Raw genomic sequence first — 18,192 nt, forward strand, 5'->3', positions numbered from 1 at the left:
CTTATCATTATATGATCTTTGACAAGCCAATTAAAAACATTGAGTGGGGAAAAGATTCCCTATTTAACAAATGGTGCTGGGCTAACTGGCTGGCAACCTGCAGAAAACCGAAACTGGACCCACACCTGTCACCATGAACTAAGATAGACTCTCACAGGATTAAAGATTTAAGCTTAAGACATGAAACTATAAACATACCAGAAGAAAGTGTAGGGAAAACACTTGAAGAAATTTACCTGGGTGAAAATTTTATGAGGAGGACACCCTGGGCAATTGAAGCAACATCAAAAAGACACTACTGGGACCTGATCAAACTAAAAAGCTTCTGCACAGCCAAAAACACAATAAGTAGAGCAAGCTGACAGTCCTCAGAATGGGAGATGTTTGCAGGTTATGTCTCTGACAAAGGTTTAATAACCAGAATCCATAGAGAACTTAAAAGTATTAGCAAGAAGAAAACAAGTTAACCCATCTCAGGGTGGGCAAGGGACTTAAAGAGAAATTTCTCTGAAGATCGGCGTACAGCCGATGTTCTGCACAGATACATGAAAAAATGCTCACCATCCTTAATCATCAGAGAAATGCACATCAAAACTACTTTGAGATATCACCTAACTCCAGTGAGATTAGCCCATATCACTAAATCACAAAACCAGAGATGCTTGGGGCGTGGATGTGGAGAAAAGGGAACACGCCTACACTGCTTGTGGGAATGCAAACTAATACGTTCCTTTTGGAAAAACATCTGGAGAACACTCAGAGAACTAAAAATAGACCTGCCATTTGATCCTACAATTCCTCTACTAGGTATATATCCAGAAAACCAAAAACCACACTAGAACAAAGATATTTGTACTAGAATGTTTATTTCAGCCCAATTCACAGTTGCTAGGTCATGGAAGAAGCCCAGGTGCCCATCAACCCACAAATGGATCAATAAATTGTGGTATATGTACACCAGGGAACACTATGCAGTCTTAAATAAGGATGGAGACTTTACCTCCTCCATGTTTAAGTGGATAGAGCTGGAAAATATTCTTCTTAGCAAAGTATCTCAAGAATGGGAATAAAAGTATCCAATGTACTCAGCCCTACTATGAAACTAATTTATAGCTTTCATAGGAAAGTTAAAACCCAATTATAGCTCAAGAATATGGGGAAAGGGGAGAGGGAAGAGGAGGGGGAGGAGGATGGGTGGAGGAAGGGTGATTAGTGAGGTCGTGCCTATGGTTCATCTTATAAGGGTACATGTGAATCTTTCTAAAAGTAGAATGTAAATGTCTTAAAACAATAACTACAAAAATGACATGAAGGCTATATCAACCAGTTTGATGAAAATATTTCAAATTGTATATAAAAACAGCACACTGTACCCCATGACTGTATTAATGTGCACAGCTATGATTTAATTTAAAAAAAGGATTTAAAAAAAGTAATGAGTTATTACATAACCCCAGTGAGAATGGCTTTTGTCATAAAAATATCAAAATAACAGATGCTGGTATGGATGCAGAGAGAAATGAACACTTATATGCAAACTACTATAACCCTCATGGAAAGTCTCATGATACTTCAAAGAACTAAAAGTAGACCTACCATTTCATCCACCAATCCCACTACTAGGTATTTACTCAAAGCAAAAAAAAAAAAAAAAAAAAAAAAGTCATTTCATTAAAAAGACACATGCTCCTAAATGTTTATTATAGGACATTTCATAATCACAAAGATATGGAATTAACCCAGTGTCAATCAGTACCTGAGTGGATTAATAAAATGTGGTATATGTATACAATGGAGTAGTACTCAATCATTAAAAATATGGAGAATTAATACCTTTTAAAACAACCTGGATGGAAATGGGAACCATTCTCCTAAGTGGAGTATCACAAGAATGGAAAAACAAATACCACATGCATTCACTATTGAATTGGAACTAATAAATCATCACTCATGTGCACATTTGGTAGTAAAAATTAACAGAAAGCAAGCAGGTGAGGAGGACAGGCAGGGAGGAGTTATTTCACACCTAATGGGTACAGTGCATACTAACCAGGTGATGGGCACACTTATAACTTTGAACTGTACAAAAAACATTAATTCATGTAACCAAAAGATTTATATTCTAAATTTTAAAAAGAAAGAGAACACAGCAAAAAAAAGATAGTGCAAACACTAAATTCTGAGGAGGATGTAGAGAAGTGGCTCATATATTATTGGGGGAAATGTAAAATGTTATAGACAATCTGAGAAATGGTGTGAGAGTATATATTATTCCAGATTACTCAGATAAACATATATTATTCCAGTTTCCCCAGAGAAACATAATCAACAGTAAATGTGTGTGCATGATGAATATATATTATATATATTTGAAATGTAAATATGAAGGCCACTCAGCCACAGGCCACCTCCATCACCACAGGATGTAGCGTGGAGGACCATAGGCCTCTGCAGAGTCTACCCTCCTGGCTTCCCTACCATCACAGGGAGATCTCTCTCCCCTATGGCTGAGAGACCCTCAAACCATTCCCAAGCTGAAGCTGCAGGGCCTTGAGATGCCACCAGCCAGATGTCATCCCACAAAGGATCTGTTGTGGCACAGGGAATGGGACTCCTGCCACTAACAGGGGAACTGACATAGTGGAACTGGCTGAACTGGGACTTCTATTAGAAGAGAAAGGCAAATGAGTAATTGGCAACCCAACCAAAGCTGAAAGGGAGAGCAAACATACCCAGTGCCCCAGGAAGAGAATGGGGAGATGCAGGTACCAATGCTTCCCCTGCAAGCCCACCATACCATGGAGAAGATGGAGGAGTTTGTGTATAAGATCTGGGAGGGACTCTGGAGGTGTATCATCTATGATGTGCTCCCTGACTGGCTGAAGGACAGTGACTACGTGCTGTAAGGCCACAGATCACCTGTGCCCTCTTTTCTGGCTTGCTTTCAAGAGCATCTTCCGCAACCATACAGAAACTGGCAGTATCTGGATGCACCTGCTTGGTTTTGTGCTGTTTCTCTTTTGGGGAATCTTGAACATTCTTAGACCAAATACATACTTCATGGCTCCTCTACAGGAGAAGATGGTTTGGGGGAATTTTTTTTTTTGAGACAGAGCTGTCGGCCCTGGGTAGAGTGCTGTGATGTCATAGCTCATAGCAACCATCAACTCTTGGGCTCAAGCATTCCTCTTGCCTCAGTTTTTCTATTCTTAGTAGAGATGAGGTCTTGCCTTTGCTTAGGGCAGTCTCAAACTTGTGAGCTCAAGCTATCTATCCTCCTCAGCCTCCCATGGTGCTAGGATTACAGGCATGAGCTAACACACCCATGGGTGGATGTTCTTTTTGGGTGCTCTGCCTCAGCCTCTCCTTGCTCTTCTATACTATTTTCATTCAGCAAAAGTTTTTCAGACTTTTTCCAAACTGACTATAGGGATTACTCTGCTAATTATGGGGAGCTTTGCACCCTGGCTCTATTACTCTTTCTACTCCTCCCTACAGCCACAGTTCATCTACCTCTCCATTGTCTGTGTCTTGGACATTTCTGCCGTCATGTGGCACAGTGGGACCTGTTTGCCATTTCTAGTCACTGGAAGATAAGAACTGGAGTGCTCCTGGAACTTGGCTTGAGTGGTGTGCCCACTATGCACTTTACTATCACTGAGGACTTTGGCAAGGCCACCATGGTGGGCCAGATGGGCTGGTTCTTCCTCATGGCTGTGATGTACACCACTGGAGCTGGCCTTTATGCTGCTGGGAGTCCTGAGAACTTCTTTCCCGGAAACTTTGACATATGGTCCCAGTCTTGTCACATTTTCCACTTCCTGGTGGTGGCAGAAGCCTTTGTCCACTTGTATGGAGTCTCCAACCACTTGTTGCACATGTACTTTCCACACTCTCCCCCCTCCTTTCTAAAAGACATCTTTAAAAGTCTCTGACCATCACTGCAACTTTGGGTAATCATTGTAATCATTCTCTTGGTTCCCCCAGTGTGCGTGATATTTAGAATAAACCTTTCTCTTATTAATCTACCATCATTGTGAGTTGATCTTTCAGTGAACCAACCAAAGGGAAAAGGGCAAGTTTTGTTGTGATCATACTGTTTGAGTAGTTGGAAGGATTTTCAAAGCCATTCTGCTTTCCTGAAAGCCACAGCAGGAGGATTGGAACTCCAACATCAGCTGGCATGTGGTGAGATATTTTACTTACCAGTTGAGTTCCTTGTCTTCCTCTCTGGGGGCTCCAGTTGAGCATAGAGTAAAAGATATTCATGTTTTCCATATTTAAGAGAGAAACTTTTTTGGTGACTAGTATTGTAAGCATTTCTGGTATTGGTATGTTTTTAAGTACTTTGTAGTGTATGGATATTCATATTGTTTGATTCTATCTCCTCTCAGAAATAGATCTTATTGTTATTGTTGTTGTCACTTGTTCTTGTTTTGTCATTTCTGTGTCATTTTGTCTAAAGATGGTTACCATAGGATGGAACTCTGGCCTAGCTCTTTACCACCCTGTCCCTACTAGCCAATTACATAGTTCTGGCTAGTCTGGTCTCTTTTAAGACAAACTTTGTTGTGGGTCCCTGAAACAAAATCCATATGAGATTTCCCTCTATTTCTGTTTTATGTCCTGAGCTTGACTTTATGACTAAGTGAGAATTCTCTCCTTAGTCTCCATCGTCCAGAGGATGTGTTTTGTTGGCAATATGTCAGGTGACCAGTCTGTTAAGACTGGGAATCTGGGACATGCAAGATATGCAAGATACTAAGCAGCATACTGTGTGTACTGAATGTGTCAAACTCTGAGGAGTGGGTTTTTGTCATTATCTATTCTATCATAAATCTATTTCCAAGAGTGAATTTTTAGGAATCTTGGAAATGGCCTTTTCTCTGAAGAGGCATTGAGCCTTCTTTGTGCCTCTATCACTTGGGCTTTATAAAAAGGCATTAGATTGAGTTGCCTTTGGAATAAATATAGCATGAAAAATTACAGCTATAAGTGGCCAAAAAATGGATCCTTTAAATTAGAAGAACTCTTTAATTTAAAAAAAGTTTTAGAGAGCTCTCATCCTAAGCAATTGTCTTGTTTATATTTATTAAAAAATCAAATTGAAAGAAAAACAAACATCAGTGTTATGGCTAGCTTTAAAATCTCCCAATAAAAAGCTAAAGGGCAGAAATCTGAATTAGGACAAACGTTAAAATCTGTCTCCACCTTAGCCCCCTCTAACTTATACTTCTTTCTATCTTCAATTACCTGTTCCTGATCACCCGGATCTTTTGGATCACTGGGTTCCTAGTCAAAATCAACCTCAAAGTCCAACCTCAATTCCTCAATAATTGTCCTTAGGAGATATTAAGACTATCTGACACTATCTTCATCAAAAAGCTGTGCTAATAGCCAGTTGTCTAACGTAATCTCTGTATCTCTCCAAAATTTACAGGACCTCAGACCTGATTTACAATCCTGAAACATACAGGTTGATTGCATAAAAACCGGTAAAGAAGAAGTAGACATGTTACGGAGCCAACGTAAAGCTCAATGTTCTGTGCCATATAATCCCTCTTATTTTCCAGGGGTGTGTAATGTGATTCCATCAAACTTGGACTTCTCTATGCAGTGCCCTTTAAGAATGTATCCAGTCCCGCCATTCACACGGTGAAACTATTGTGTGACTGTGCTGTTTGTAGCCCCATTTTTACCCCATCTGTTACCTGTTTGTAGTTTGTCTGAGGGAAGGAAATGGGAAACACACAAGAGAAGCCCACTCTGTTGGGAACTAGGTTAAAGCATTTTAAGAAAGGGTTTACAGGAGACTATGCAGTAACTATGTCTCTGGGGAGATTCTAAACTTTATGTGAGCAGGCATACCTCACATGCCTTGTTGTTCAGGCTATTGTGGTGTCCTTTTGAGATAAAATTAGTTTAAATCTGTTATTAAAGTTCAAATGTTCAAAGATTATAACCCTGCCATCTGTGTAACATCTCTAAATTTGTTAGATTTGACTGTCAGCTTATGTTATTGATTTTAAGCCTCTGAATTCTGATGTCTAGATAGGTGGCTATGGTAAGACATAGAGAATGTTCCCCATACTTAGGCCAGCAGCTACAGGGTAAAGTCTAGGCTAGGGTGACCAGACGTCTCGCTTTTCAACAATTTGTCCTGAGTCCCATGGCATTTTTAAAAGTCCCGATTTTTGGAAAGAATGCACAAATGGGTGGGAGAACAAGAAGAAAATATATGGTTTTCAGCTTCCATGTGGCTATTTTGCCAGAATATGAGTTTTATATTATTTTTGTGAATTTTATAATGTTAAACTGTAATAATAACAAATAATTGCTGAGATGTGATTATCAAGAACTGCTTATCAAAGTTTGCATTGTTGTCAGGCCCTGCCTGCCCTATCCCCTGCCCTGTCCCATACCCCACCCCCGCCCCCGGCCATGTTGTCCCATCACCCTAGTCTAGGCCAGTGGTTCTCAACCTGTGGGTCATGATCCACAAGAACTGTATTAAAGGGCCATGTCATTAGGAAGGTTGAGAACCACCGTTCTAGACCAAATGGTCCCTTCTTCCTTTCCTGCTCCAAGTTTGCCCCCTGGCTATTCTGAGAGAAACTGGATATTCCAGTTTTGTGCTTTCTCTGAACCTGGTAAAGGACATAGGCTCTGTCCTTTGTGGCCATCTTTGATGCCACATGGCCAAGTGAGGTTTAGATGGACAAGGAATAGACATCATTTATGATGCCTATGTTGTGGTTTCAGAACAATTTTTGGTAACTTAAAACTTTAAAGTCATGTTGCTACTGAATTTCTTCTTCAGTAGGTCCTTGCTCTCAGAGAAGGGATTAGAGTGTGTGTTCCCTACTCAAGGTGGAACCTTCCAAAAAATGTTTCAGCTTGCTTTGTTCATGACCTTGCCCAGATGATACGGCCTGGATAGAGCAGCCTGTTTGTACCTAAAAGGATGGGGAGTCCTTGTCCAGCTCTGAGTGGGAAAATCCTGTGTCAATGTTATATTCTATAAAAAGTCTTTCATTTTTAAAATGTAACAATTTGTTGTTTAAATAATTTGGGACACTAAATCTTTGTCAAAGAATAAGATTCTTGCTTTTTAAACCTTCTAATTATCAATTTAGGCAACTGAATAATTAACTTCATAGTACACTGTGATATTGTTTTGTGAAAAATATTTTTTTGAGAGTAAGAAAATTAGACAGAAAGGAAAATGGCATTGTGTAAGAAACGATCTTGGTAAATTTTGTCCTGAAAGAGAATGGTTATTTAAGAAAATGAAAGACAGGGAAACAAGGTTTAAAAGAGTGTAAATTGTCTGTGAAGGTTGAATAAGGCTCATAAAAGGAAATATGTGAAGTAATTTGCAGGTGATCCAGTTGGCTATGTATTCCATTTAGAATGTTTTGGCTTGTACTCCTGTTGGAACAAATGTTTTAAGCCTTTGGTATTTGACAAACTTTCCAAAAATTAAAACTCTAAATTTGGTCATTTTGATATATTAAGACCACTGAAAGTCTGAGAAAGATATATTAGGCTTATTTGGTACCTTAAAGCATAGTAAAAATAATGTCAAATATGAAATGGTGGTTATTTTCTGTAAATTATGTTTATATATATGTTCTAATGTTATAAAATATTGATTTGTCTTAGTGTATGTTGTCAGTAATAATTTTAATTCATCTCAGAAAATGTTTTTATAACTGGCTATGATAATTAACTACCTTTGGACTAGAAAGAAACTTCCAAAACTTTAATTAGAAAGCTAGCATGTCCATGAGTATTGATAACCTAACTTCAAACAAAACAGAAATTAGTTACATGGAACTGAGCTGATTTGTTATGGTTTTCTATTTGAAACATTGCTTATTCTTTTTATGTTCTTTTTTTCTGGAAGTCAAGAAAACAATTTTCTATGTTTTAAGCTATTTGTAGCTTTCAGCAATGTATGTACTTCTAGGCAGAATTTGAAACATTTATTTTTCTCTCTCTCCTTGATTTCCCCAGAATTAGAAAACCATTTGTAAGTATTCTTAATTTCTGACAATACAATTATTTACATAAGTTAATAAGTGAGCTGTAGAAGACTGAAACTGGACCCCCAACTTTCACCATTAACAGGATACAAAATCCTGTTTTGTTCTATAGGACATGATGAAAGGCACTGGTTATTTTACCAAGGCTTTGACTGGAATAGCATTTTCAGAAGTATCCAGACTGCGCTGGACTTGATAGGGCCAATTTAAAAAGTCCATAGAAAGATTGGCCAGATACCTCACCAATAACATTTCCTTTTCTGCAGTAAGTAAAAAACATCACTTTCCAACAGGTCTGCGAATCACAATTCGAAGGTTGTCTGCTTGCTTTATTTACTGTGCTGTCGGCTGTGCAAAAGCTTTTAGTTTTGATCAGATCCCAGTAATGGATTTTTGGTGTTGCTTCAATTGCCTCGGGAGAGGAGAGTCATCCTCATAAAGTATTCTCCCAGGCTAATTTCTTCAACTGTTTTCCCTGCATGCTCTTCTAGTATTTTTACAGTGTCATGTTTTAAGTTTAAATCTTTTATCTAGCAAGAATCAATTTTTGTTAATGGCGAAAGCTAGGGGTCCAGTTTCAGTCTTCTACAGCTCGCCAGCCAGTTCACCCATCACCATTTGTCAAATAGGGAGTCTTTCCCCCACTGAAGGTTTTTGATACTCTTGTCGAAGATCAAATGACAATAAGTAGATAGGTTTATCTCTTGGTTCTCTATTCTGTTCCATACATCTACCTGTCTTTTTTTGTGCCTGTACCATGCTGTTTTGATCACTATAGATTTATAGTATAACCTGAAGTCTGATAACGTGATACTTCCTGATTTGTTCTTATTTCTGAGTAATATATTTGATATTTGAGTTTTTTCCTGATTCCATATAAAACAAAGCACTATTTTTTCAAGCTCTTTAAACTATGACCATGGTGCTTTAGTAGGGATTGCATTAAATCTGTAGATTGCTTTGGGTAGTATGGACATTTTAACAATGTTGATTCTTCCAAGCCATGAGCATGGTATGTTTTTCCATTTGTTAACATCTTCAGCTATTTCCTTTCTCAGAGTTTCATAGTTCTCTTTATAGAGATCTTTCATGTCCTTTGTTAGGTAAATTCTCAAATATTTCATCTTCTTTGGCATGACTGTAAAGGGAATAGAGTCCTTTAGCTTTTATAATTGAGTCCTATTGTGAGTATTGATTTTGTATCCTGAGACACTACTGTATTCCTTGATCACTTCTAAGAGTTTTGTAGTTAAGTCCCTGGGGTTTTCATATCATCTGAGAAGTGTGAAAATTTGATCTCCTTCATCACCTTCTCTTGCCTAATTGCAATGGCAAGACTTCCATTACAATGTTAAAAAGCAATGGAGACAATGGGCAATCTTGCCTGGTTCCTGATCTGAGTGGAAATGTTTTCAGTTTTACACCATTCAGTATGATATTGGCTATAGGTTTGCTGTAGATGGCCTCTATTGATTTAAGAAAAGTCCCTTCTATACCTATTTTCTTAAGTGTTCTGATTGTGAAAGGATGCTGGATATTGTCAATAGCTTTATCTGCATCAACTGAGAGAATCATATGTTCTTTGTTTTTTAGTTTGTTTATGTGATGTATTATATTTCTAGATGTATGTATATTGAAACAGCCTTGATACCCTGGGATGAAACCCACTTGGTCATGGTGTACAATTCATTTGATGTGTTGCTGGATTCTGTTTGCTAGGATCTTATTGAATATTTTTGCATCTATGTTCATTAACGATATTGGTCTATAGTTTTCTTTTCTTGTTGGGTCTTTTCCTTGTTTGGGGATCAGGGTGATATTTGCTTCAGAGAATGTGTTGGGAAGTATTCCTTCTTTTTTGATATTTTGGAAAAGATTAAGTAATATAGGTACTAGTTCCTCTTTAAAGGTTTGGTAGAATTCTGATCTGAAGCCATCTGGTCCTGGAGTCTTCTTTTTTGGGAGATGTTGTATAGTTCATTTTATTTCAGCACTTGATATAGGTCTGTTCAGCATTTCCAGTTCTTTCCAATTAAGTCTAAGAGGTTGGCATGCCTCTAAGTATTGGTCAATTCTTTCAGATTTTCATATTTCTTAGAATAAAGTTTTTTGTAGTATTTTTTAAGGATTTTTTTGAATTTCTGAGGTGTCTGTTGTATTTCACCTTTGTCATTTCTAATTGATGATATTAGGGGCTTTAATTTTCTATTTTTTGTTAAGATAGCCAAAGGTTTATCAATTTTTTTTAATTTTTCAAAAAACCAACTTTTTGATCCATTGACCTTTTAAATAATTCTTTTGTTTTCTATTTCATTTAATTCTGCTCAAATTTTAGTTACTTCTTTTCTTCTGCTGGGTTTGGGGTTGGAATGTTCTTCCTTTTCCAGTTGCTCACAATGTCCCATTATCAACTTCCTCTCTTTCCATTCTCTTGAGGAAGGCTTACAACACTATAAAATTCCCTCTTAAGACTGCTATTGCAGCATCCCACAGGTTCTGATAATTCATGTCTTCATTATTGTTTTTTTCCAAAAATTTTGTCTGTTTGCTTCTTAATCTCATCTATGACCCAGCTATCATTCTACATAAGGTTCTTTAGTTTTCATGTCTTTGAGCATGCCGATACCTGCTATTGGTGAGTTAAACTTTTATTATGTGATGATCCAAGTGAATACAAAGAATAGTTTCTATGCTTTTAAATTTGCTGAGGTTATGTTTGTGACCTAAGATGTGATCAATTTTGGAGGATGTACCATGGGCTGATGAGAAGAATGTGTATTCAGTTTTGTTAGGATGAAATGTTCTACAGATGTCTGTTAAATTCAATTCTTCTATGGTGAACTTTAAGCCCAAAATTTCTATATTTAGTTTCTTAGTGGATTATCTATCCAACACAGCCAAAAGGTTGCTAAAATCTCCAACTATGATGGTGCTGAAAGATATTAAATTGCTTATGTTTTTAAGGGTCTCCTTTATAAATTGAGGAGACTTCTGGTTGGGTGCATAAATGTTAATAATTGATATCTCATCATTTTGAGTGTTTCCCTTAACAAATATGAAGTGACCATCCTTGTCTTTCCTTACTTTGGTTGGTTTAAAGTCTAGTGTATCTTCAAATAAAATTGCCACCCCTGCTTTTTTCTGATTTGTATTTTCCTTGGATTACAGATGTCCATCCCTTTAACCTGAGTCTGCATTTATCATTTAAGGTAAGATGAGATTCTTGTATGCAGCAGATATCTAGCCTGAGTTTTTGTATCCAGTTAGCCAACCTGTACTCTTAAGAGGACAGTTTAAGACGTTCACATTAAGAGAGTATTGATAAGCCTGCTAAGATTTTGTGTGTTAAGTTTTTTGAAAGTCCAGTGACATTTTGAATCTTTTCACCACTGTGGAAATTGGGTTTTGGTCAAGAATTTCAGAGTGATTTTACTTTGGTGGTAGAACATTGTGCTTCTCATTATGGAGGATGGGTCTGAGGATATCCTGAAGAGCTGATTTGGTTATGACAAATTTTTTCAATGTGTGTATGTCATTAAAGTATTTAACTTCTCCATCATAAATGAAGCTCAATTTAGCTGGATACAGGATCCTGGACTGAAAGTTGTTTTGTTTTAGGAGATTGAAGGTCAATAACCATCCTCTTCCACCTTGAGAAGTTTCAGCAGAGAGATGTACAGTCATTCTAATATTCTTTCCCTTGTAGGTTATGATTTTCTTGCAGGATTTTCTCCTTCATATTAACTTTGGCAAAGTTAATTTCAATGTGTCTAGAGGATTCTTTATTTGGGTTGAGTCATGCTGGGGTTCTGGAAGTGCTATCTGAATTTCAGTATCTCTTCCCATGCTGGGGAAGTTCTTCTCATTTATTTCTTGGAGTAGAGTATCTGTGTCTTTGAGATCATCCTCTTCTCCTTGACGGAGTCCTGTGAGGCAAATGTTTTTTTTTTTTTTTATTATTATTATTTTTTTTAGAGTGGTCCCACAATTCTCTCAGGGAATGATCCATTTTTGCTCTCTGCTTCTCTTCCTCTTTGAGTGTTTGGGAGTATTCAAAAGCTTTGTCTTCAATGTCAGAAATCCTCTCTTCTGCCAGGTCCATTCTGTTACCAAGGGATTCTACTGTATTTCTCAGATCTTTGAGGGCTGCAAGTTCTTGCCTCAATGTGTTAAAATCTTTGGTGATTTCTCTTTGAATTCATTGACTTATTGAGACAACTTTTGAATTGTTCCTTGGATTTCTAATTCAATCTTTACTTCCATTCTGTTAATCTTACTTGCAATCCAAATTCTGAATTTGATTTGTGACATCTCAGCCATTTGTTTATGAATGTGATCTTCTGTTGTGTCTCCTTTGTCATTCCTTGGGGAAGTTGATCTGCTCTGATTATTCATGTTGCCAGAGTTTTTCTGCTGATTTCACTCCATGATTATTTTTCATTGTTTGGCTAGAGAAGCTGGCAAGGTGAAATTGAACTGAGGGCTCCTGAGTTGTAATTAACCAGCCCTATACCAAAGAACTGGTACTGGTAGTTGCAGCTTTACAAAGGTCCCGTTCAGTACTACGGCCTGAAACTCTGGGGACCTGCTGGGTGTGTTGGAGCTAGATGGCTCTGACCTGTACTCAGCTAGTCTCTCTCCAATCATAGTGAATCAGTGGCTTTAGTCTGAAATCTCAGCTGTGAATACATATAAGCAACTAAGACACTTCCTCCCCCACAGGTGGCAACTGGAGGGGGAGAATCCCACACTCTCACAATAACATAAACAGGGTACAACCTTTGTGGGTCCCCAGGTGATTGTCCCAGGTCAGGAGTTACAAACAAATTGTCCTGGTCAACACAAACACTGATCAGGTGGGAGAGTTCAAAAGGTCTTCAGCATCTATGCAGTGAGGATCCACTGGCAGCTCAAGTGTAACTCACTCCATCACTCTGTGGAGTCAGATAGGCCTGTTCAGCAAAATAGCCCAGGAGGGCTTGTGCCTGCTTCCCCACCTTGCACCTCCATCACACCCAGGTACTGGTAGCCCCATGGGGCTGTGGCCCAGTTCCCTCCAATGAGCAAATGTGCCAGAGATTTGGGCCTGCTAGAGTCAAATGGAAGTCAATGCCTTGTTGGCCAAGTGACCACACTCTGCCACCAGCTGGCTGGGGGTGTTGAATTCTGATTACCTCTGGTGCTCAATGGAAACTGGGGAGTGTTCTACCTGAGCTGATTACAAACCAGAGTTTAGCTAAGCAGCAACTGTTTTTCACCCTCAGGACCATGCCTCTGTCCCAGAAACTCTGCTTCTCTGGTATCCCTGCAATGCAAGATCTAGGTCCCTGCAGCAGTCCACAGAATTGGGGAGGTGTCTCTCTGAAATTTGACCCCAGAAGGATCACTCTATTAATGCTGCTGCTAGATGGGAGGTTCCCATGCCTCAGCAGTTCCCGAGTCTCCACCCATCGTACACAGACCCAAGCCTCTATCCATTGCTAAGTTTCTCTTTCTCAGAGCCAAGCCAGCCACCTTTCCCCCTATGCCTTTTTGCACTGTTACCAGATTTACAGGTACAGTGTAGCTACACTACCTCAGACATGCAATGCCCACTCTTAACAAAGAAACTTGAATGTTCTGGTCTCTGTGGGGGTTGGCCAGGCCAGTGGGAAGGGTGTAATGGGAGTTCAAAGTGGCAGGGAAGACGTTTGTTCAACTTTCATGCCAGACAAGAGAATGCCTAGGCTCACAATAGGGACTCTCTGGAGAAGGAGTCCCAGCTTCCAGAAACTCACTCCCATGGGGTGAGAGAAGAGAAACTCAGTTCCCTGCTCACTCATAGAGATCTCACAGCAAGCAAGTAAGCAACTCTCTTGGGGGAGGGGATGGATACATGTCCTCTTTGGAGTGGGTTCTGTCCCTGAAATTTGTTTCCTTGGAGTTGCAGCTTGCCTCAACAAAGAAGACATGCAATTATCAATCTCTTCTCTCAGCTTGGCTCCCACCCTTCAGCTTTGTTGAGTTTTTGCTGACCATTATCTCTCCCTCTGGATGGAAGCTTCTGTTGAAAACTGGCTTCCGTTGGCTATCATCCCTCAATCTCCTTTGCTCTTATTGAATGTAAAAATTGGAGTTAGGGAAAATAGCCAACCTGAGGTTTTAGCAGGACACAAGGCAAACTGAAACAAAATGAACAAACAAACAAACAAAAAAACAATCAGACACATACAGAAACAATAAAAAACAAACCCAGAAACAACAGGAAAAAAATAAACTCAAATAGTCTGATGTAAGCAATCTCAGCAACCATAAGAAAAGGGGGAGGCCTCGGTGCCCATAGCCCAGCGGCCAGGCACCAGCCACACATACAAGAGCTGGCAGGCTCCAACCCTGCCCAGGGCCTGCCAAACAACAATGACAACCATAACCAAAAAACAGCCAGGTACTGTGGTGGGTGTCTGCAGCCCCAGTCACCTGGGAGGCTGAGGCAAGAGAACTGCTTAGCCAAGGAGAGTTAGAGGTTGCTGTGAGATGCGATGCCATAGCATTCCACAGAGGGCAACGTAGCAAGACACTGTCTAAAAAAAAAAAATTAACAAAAACTCCTACAAAAAAAGGAAAAAAAACAAAAAGAATGAGCAAATAGAGAAAAAAAGGCAATGAAATTATGTATGTATATAAACATACGACTATATATAGGCCATAGGGATTGACTTAAGTAGGAATATATTTATATTGCAATATACTTTCTGGACACCAGGTGGCACCATGAGTGGTTCCCAGGCTTATGCCTGTCTCCAGGCCTAAATTGTTCTTAGTGTTGCCTGATTACCTGCTTGACACCTAGACCCTGCTGATCTACTGATTCCCCTGATCTCAAAAAGTCTTCACAGTCAGGTTTCTCAAATTCTCCCTGCAACAGTTCCCATGAAGTGTGGGATATCCTGGGCCAGTTCTGAGTGTAGAGCGACTCCGCGGGTGAGACTCAAATTGCTGTGCCTGGTCTGCAGGGAAAGCTTGCCTGTGGTGACCACCATCTCCCAAATTCCAAAACAATGGCCTTGTTCTCTCCAGGATCTTTCCCATTTGAGTGTTTCTCCTGCCACCTAACAACCTAAACTGGCCGCCACTCTGGCCGCCTAATTCTGCTCAGGAGTCCACACTTCACCAGTCTTTACACAAAATACCTAGTTTCCCCACAAATGGGGAACTGCAGTCCTCCATGGTGGGGCTGGTTGCCGTTGCAGCCAACTGAAGCCACTGCAGGCCAGGCAGAACTTTTCCCAGCTGTCTCTGCAGCTCCGGAATGCACTCCAAGTCCAGCAATCCGCACCTCGCTGAACACGTTGAACTGCCTCTCCACACCAATATTCCTTGCCAAGAATGATCTAGTCTACTCACTCACCTGTTCCAGGAGAGCTTAGCTAAATGTCCTTCCTGTCCATCATCATGTTCCACCCTCATCCATAGCAAATTTCTTCAACATGTGTATGTCATTAATGTATTGACTTCCCCACCACAAATGAAATTCAGTTTAGCTGGATACAGAATCCCAGGCTGAAAGTTGTTTTGTTTTAGGAGATTGAAGTTCAATGACCATGTTCTTTCATCTTGAAACATTTTGGCTAAGAGATCTGCAGTCATTCTGATGTCTTTGCCTTTGTAGGTAATGCTTTATTACATCTGGCTGCTTGCAGAATTTTTTCCTTTATCTTAACTTTGGCAAAGTTAATCACAATGTGTCTAGGAGATGCTTTATTTGGATTGAGTCTTACTGGGGTTCTGAAACTCTCTACTATCTAAAGTTCTGTATCTCTTGGCAATGCTTGGGAAATTCTCCATAATTTCTTAGAGTAGATTATCTGTACCTTTAGAACCATCTTCTCCTTCAGGAATTCCTATAAGATGAATGTTTTATCTTTTGGAGTAATCCCAGAACTTTCTCAGGGAATGATCAGTTTTTTCTTTTTCTTTTTTTTTTTTTTATTAAGTCACATACACATACATCATGAATACATTTATGCATATGTGAGGTACAATGTGTTGATTTTTTAATACAATCTGATGTGGTTACAGCAAACCAATCCACATAGCTTTTGCCTCATTCACTTGATTATTGTGTTAAGACATTTAGGTTCTACACTTGACAGATTTGACTTGTACACTTGCAACATGCTCCATAGGTGTGGTCCCACCTTTTACCCTTCCTCTATCAAACCTCCCACCTCACCACCCTTCCCTCTCCATTTCTCTCCTTCATCCTGGGCTATAGTTGTGTTCTATCTTTCATAAGAAAGTGTGAGTAAATATAAGTTGGTTTCATAGAAGTACTGAGTACATGGGATACATTTTCCTCCATTCTTGAGATACTTTACTCCATGTAAACACAAAAGAGGTAAAGACTCCATATTTTTTATGACTACATAGTATTCCATGCTATGCATATATGACAATTTATTAATCCATTTATGGGTTTTGGAGACTTGAGCTTCTTCCATGACTTGGCTTTTACGAATTGAGCTGCAATGAATAATCTGGGGCAAATATCTTTTTTTCAAAGTGATTTTTGGTCTTCTGGATACACTCCTAGTAGAGGAATTGCAGGATCCAATGGCAGGTCAATTTTTAGATCACTGGGAGTTCTCCAAACATCTTTCCAAAAGGAATGTATTAGTTTGCATTCCCACCAGCAGTGAAGAAATGTTTCCTTTTCTCCACATGCATGCCAACATTTGTAGTTTTGGGATTTTGTTATGTGGGCTACCCTTACTGGAATTAGATGGTATCTCAAAGTGATTTTGATTTGCATTTCTCTGATAATTAAAGATGACAAGCATTTTTTCATGTATCTGTAAACCATGTGCCTGTCTTCTTTGGAGAAGTTTCTGTTCAGGTCTCTTGCCCATAGTGAAATGGGATCACTTGTTCTTTTCTTATTAATGAGTTTGAGTTCTCTGTGGATTCTGGTTACCATAACTATGTTGGACATGTAACCTGCAAATATCCTCTCCCATCATGAGGGCAGTCTACTTGTTTTACTTACTGTGTTCTTGGCAGTGCAGAAGATTTTTAGTTTGGTCAGATTCCAGTAATGTATTTTTGGTATTACTTCAATTGCCCTGGGGGTCCTCCTCATGAAGTTTTCTCCCAGGTCAAGTTCTTCAAGTGTTTCCCCTGTACTCTCTCCAAAAACCTTTATGGTTTCATGTCTTAGGTTTAAATCTTTTATTCAGTGAGAGTCAATTTTTGTTAGAGGTGGAAGGTGTGAGTCCAGTTTCAGTCTTCTAAAAGTCACCAGCCAATTCACCCAGCACCATTTGTTAAATAGGGAGTCTTCCTCCAATTTATGTTTTTGATAGGCTTATTGAAGATCAAATGATGATAAGTGTCTGGATTCATCTCTTGGTTCTCAATTCTGTTCCATATATCTATCTCTCTATTTTTGTGCCAATACCATGCTATTTTGATCACTATAGATTTGTAGTATAGTCTGAAGTCTGGTAGCGTAATTCTACTTGATTTTTATTTCTGAGAAATGTCTTGGCTATTTGAGGTATTTTCTGTTTCCATAATAAAATGAAATACTAGTTTTTCCAGATCTTTAAAGTATGACAGAGGTGCTTTGATGGGGATTGCATTAAATCTATAGATTGCTTTGGGTAGTATGGACATTTTAACAACGTTGATCTTCCCAGCCATGACATGGTATGTTTTTCCATTTGTTGACATGTTTGGCTATTTATTTTCTTAGAGTTTCATAGTTTTATTCATAGAGATCTTTCACATCTTTTGTTAGGTACATTTCAAGATATTTCATTTTCTATGGCACTAATAAGGGAATAGAGTCCATGACTGTTTTTACAGCTTGACTTTTATTGGTGCACATGAATGCTACTGATTTCTGAGTATTGATTTTGTTGCCTGAGATGCTGCTGTATTCCTTGGTCACTTCTAAGAGTTTTGTGGTTGAGTCCCTCGGATTTTTCAGGCATATGATCATATCATCTGAGAAGAGTGAAAGTTTGATCTCCTTTGACCCTACATGGATACCCTTGATTGCCTTCTCTTGCCTGATTGCAATGGCTAAGACTTCCATTACAATGTTAAAAATCAGTGGAGACAGGGCAGTGCCTGTGGCTCAAAGAAGTAGGGTGCTGGACCC

General features: G+C 39.1%; 1 pseudogene; it reads left to right on the forward strand.

Annotated features, from left to right (window-relative positions):
- Positions 1-2,569: 2,569 nt before the first annotated feature.
- The window catches only part of LOC100966113, a 24,463-nt pseudogene continuing 8,840 nt past the window's right edge, over positions 2,570-18,192 (forward strand).

The sequence above is a fragment of the Otolemur garnettii genome, unplaced genomic scaffold (genome assembly GCF_000181295.1).
Source record: "Otolemur garnettii isolate 467f Iridium unplaced genomic scaffold, OtoGar3 scaffold00339, whole genome shotgun sequence".
In the NCBI taxonomy this organism is placed as follows: Eukaryota; Metazoa; Chordata; class Mammalia; order Primates; family Galagidae; genus Otolemur; species Otolemur garnettii.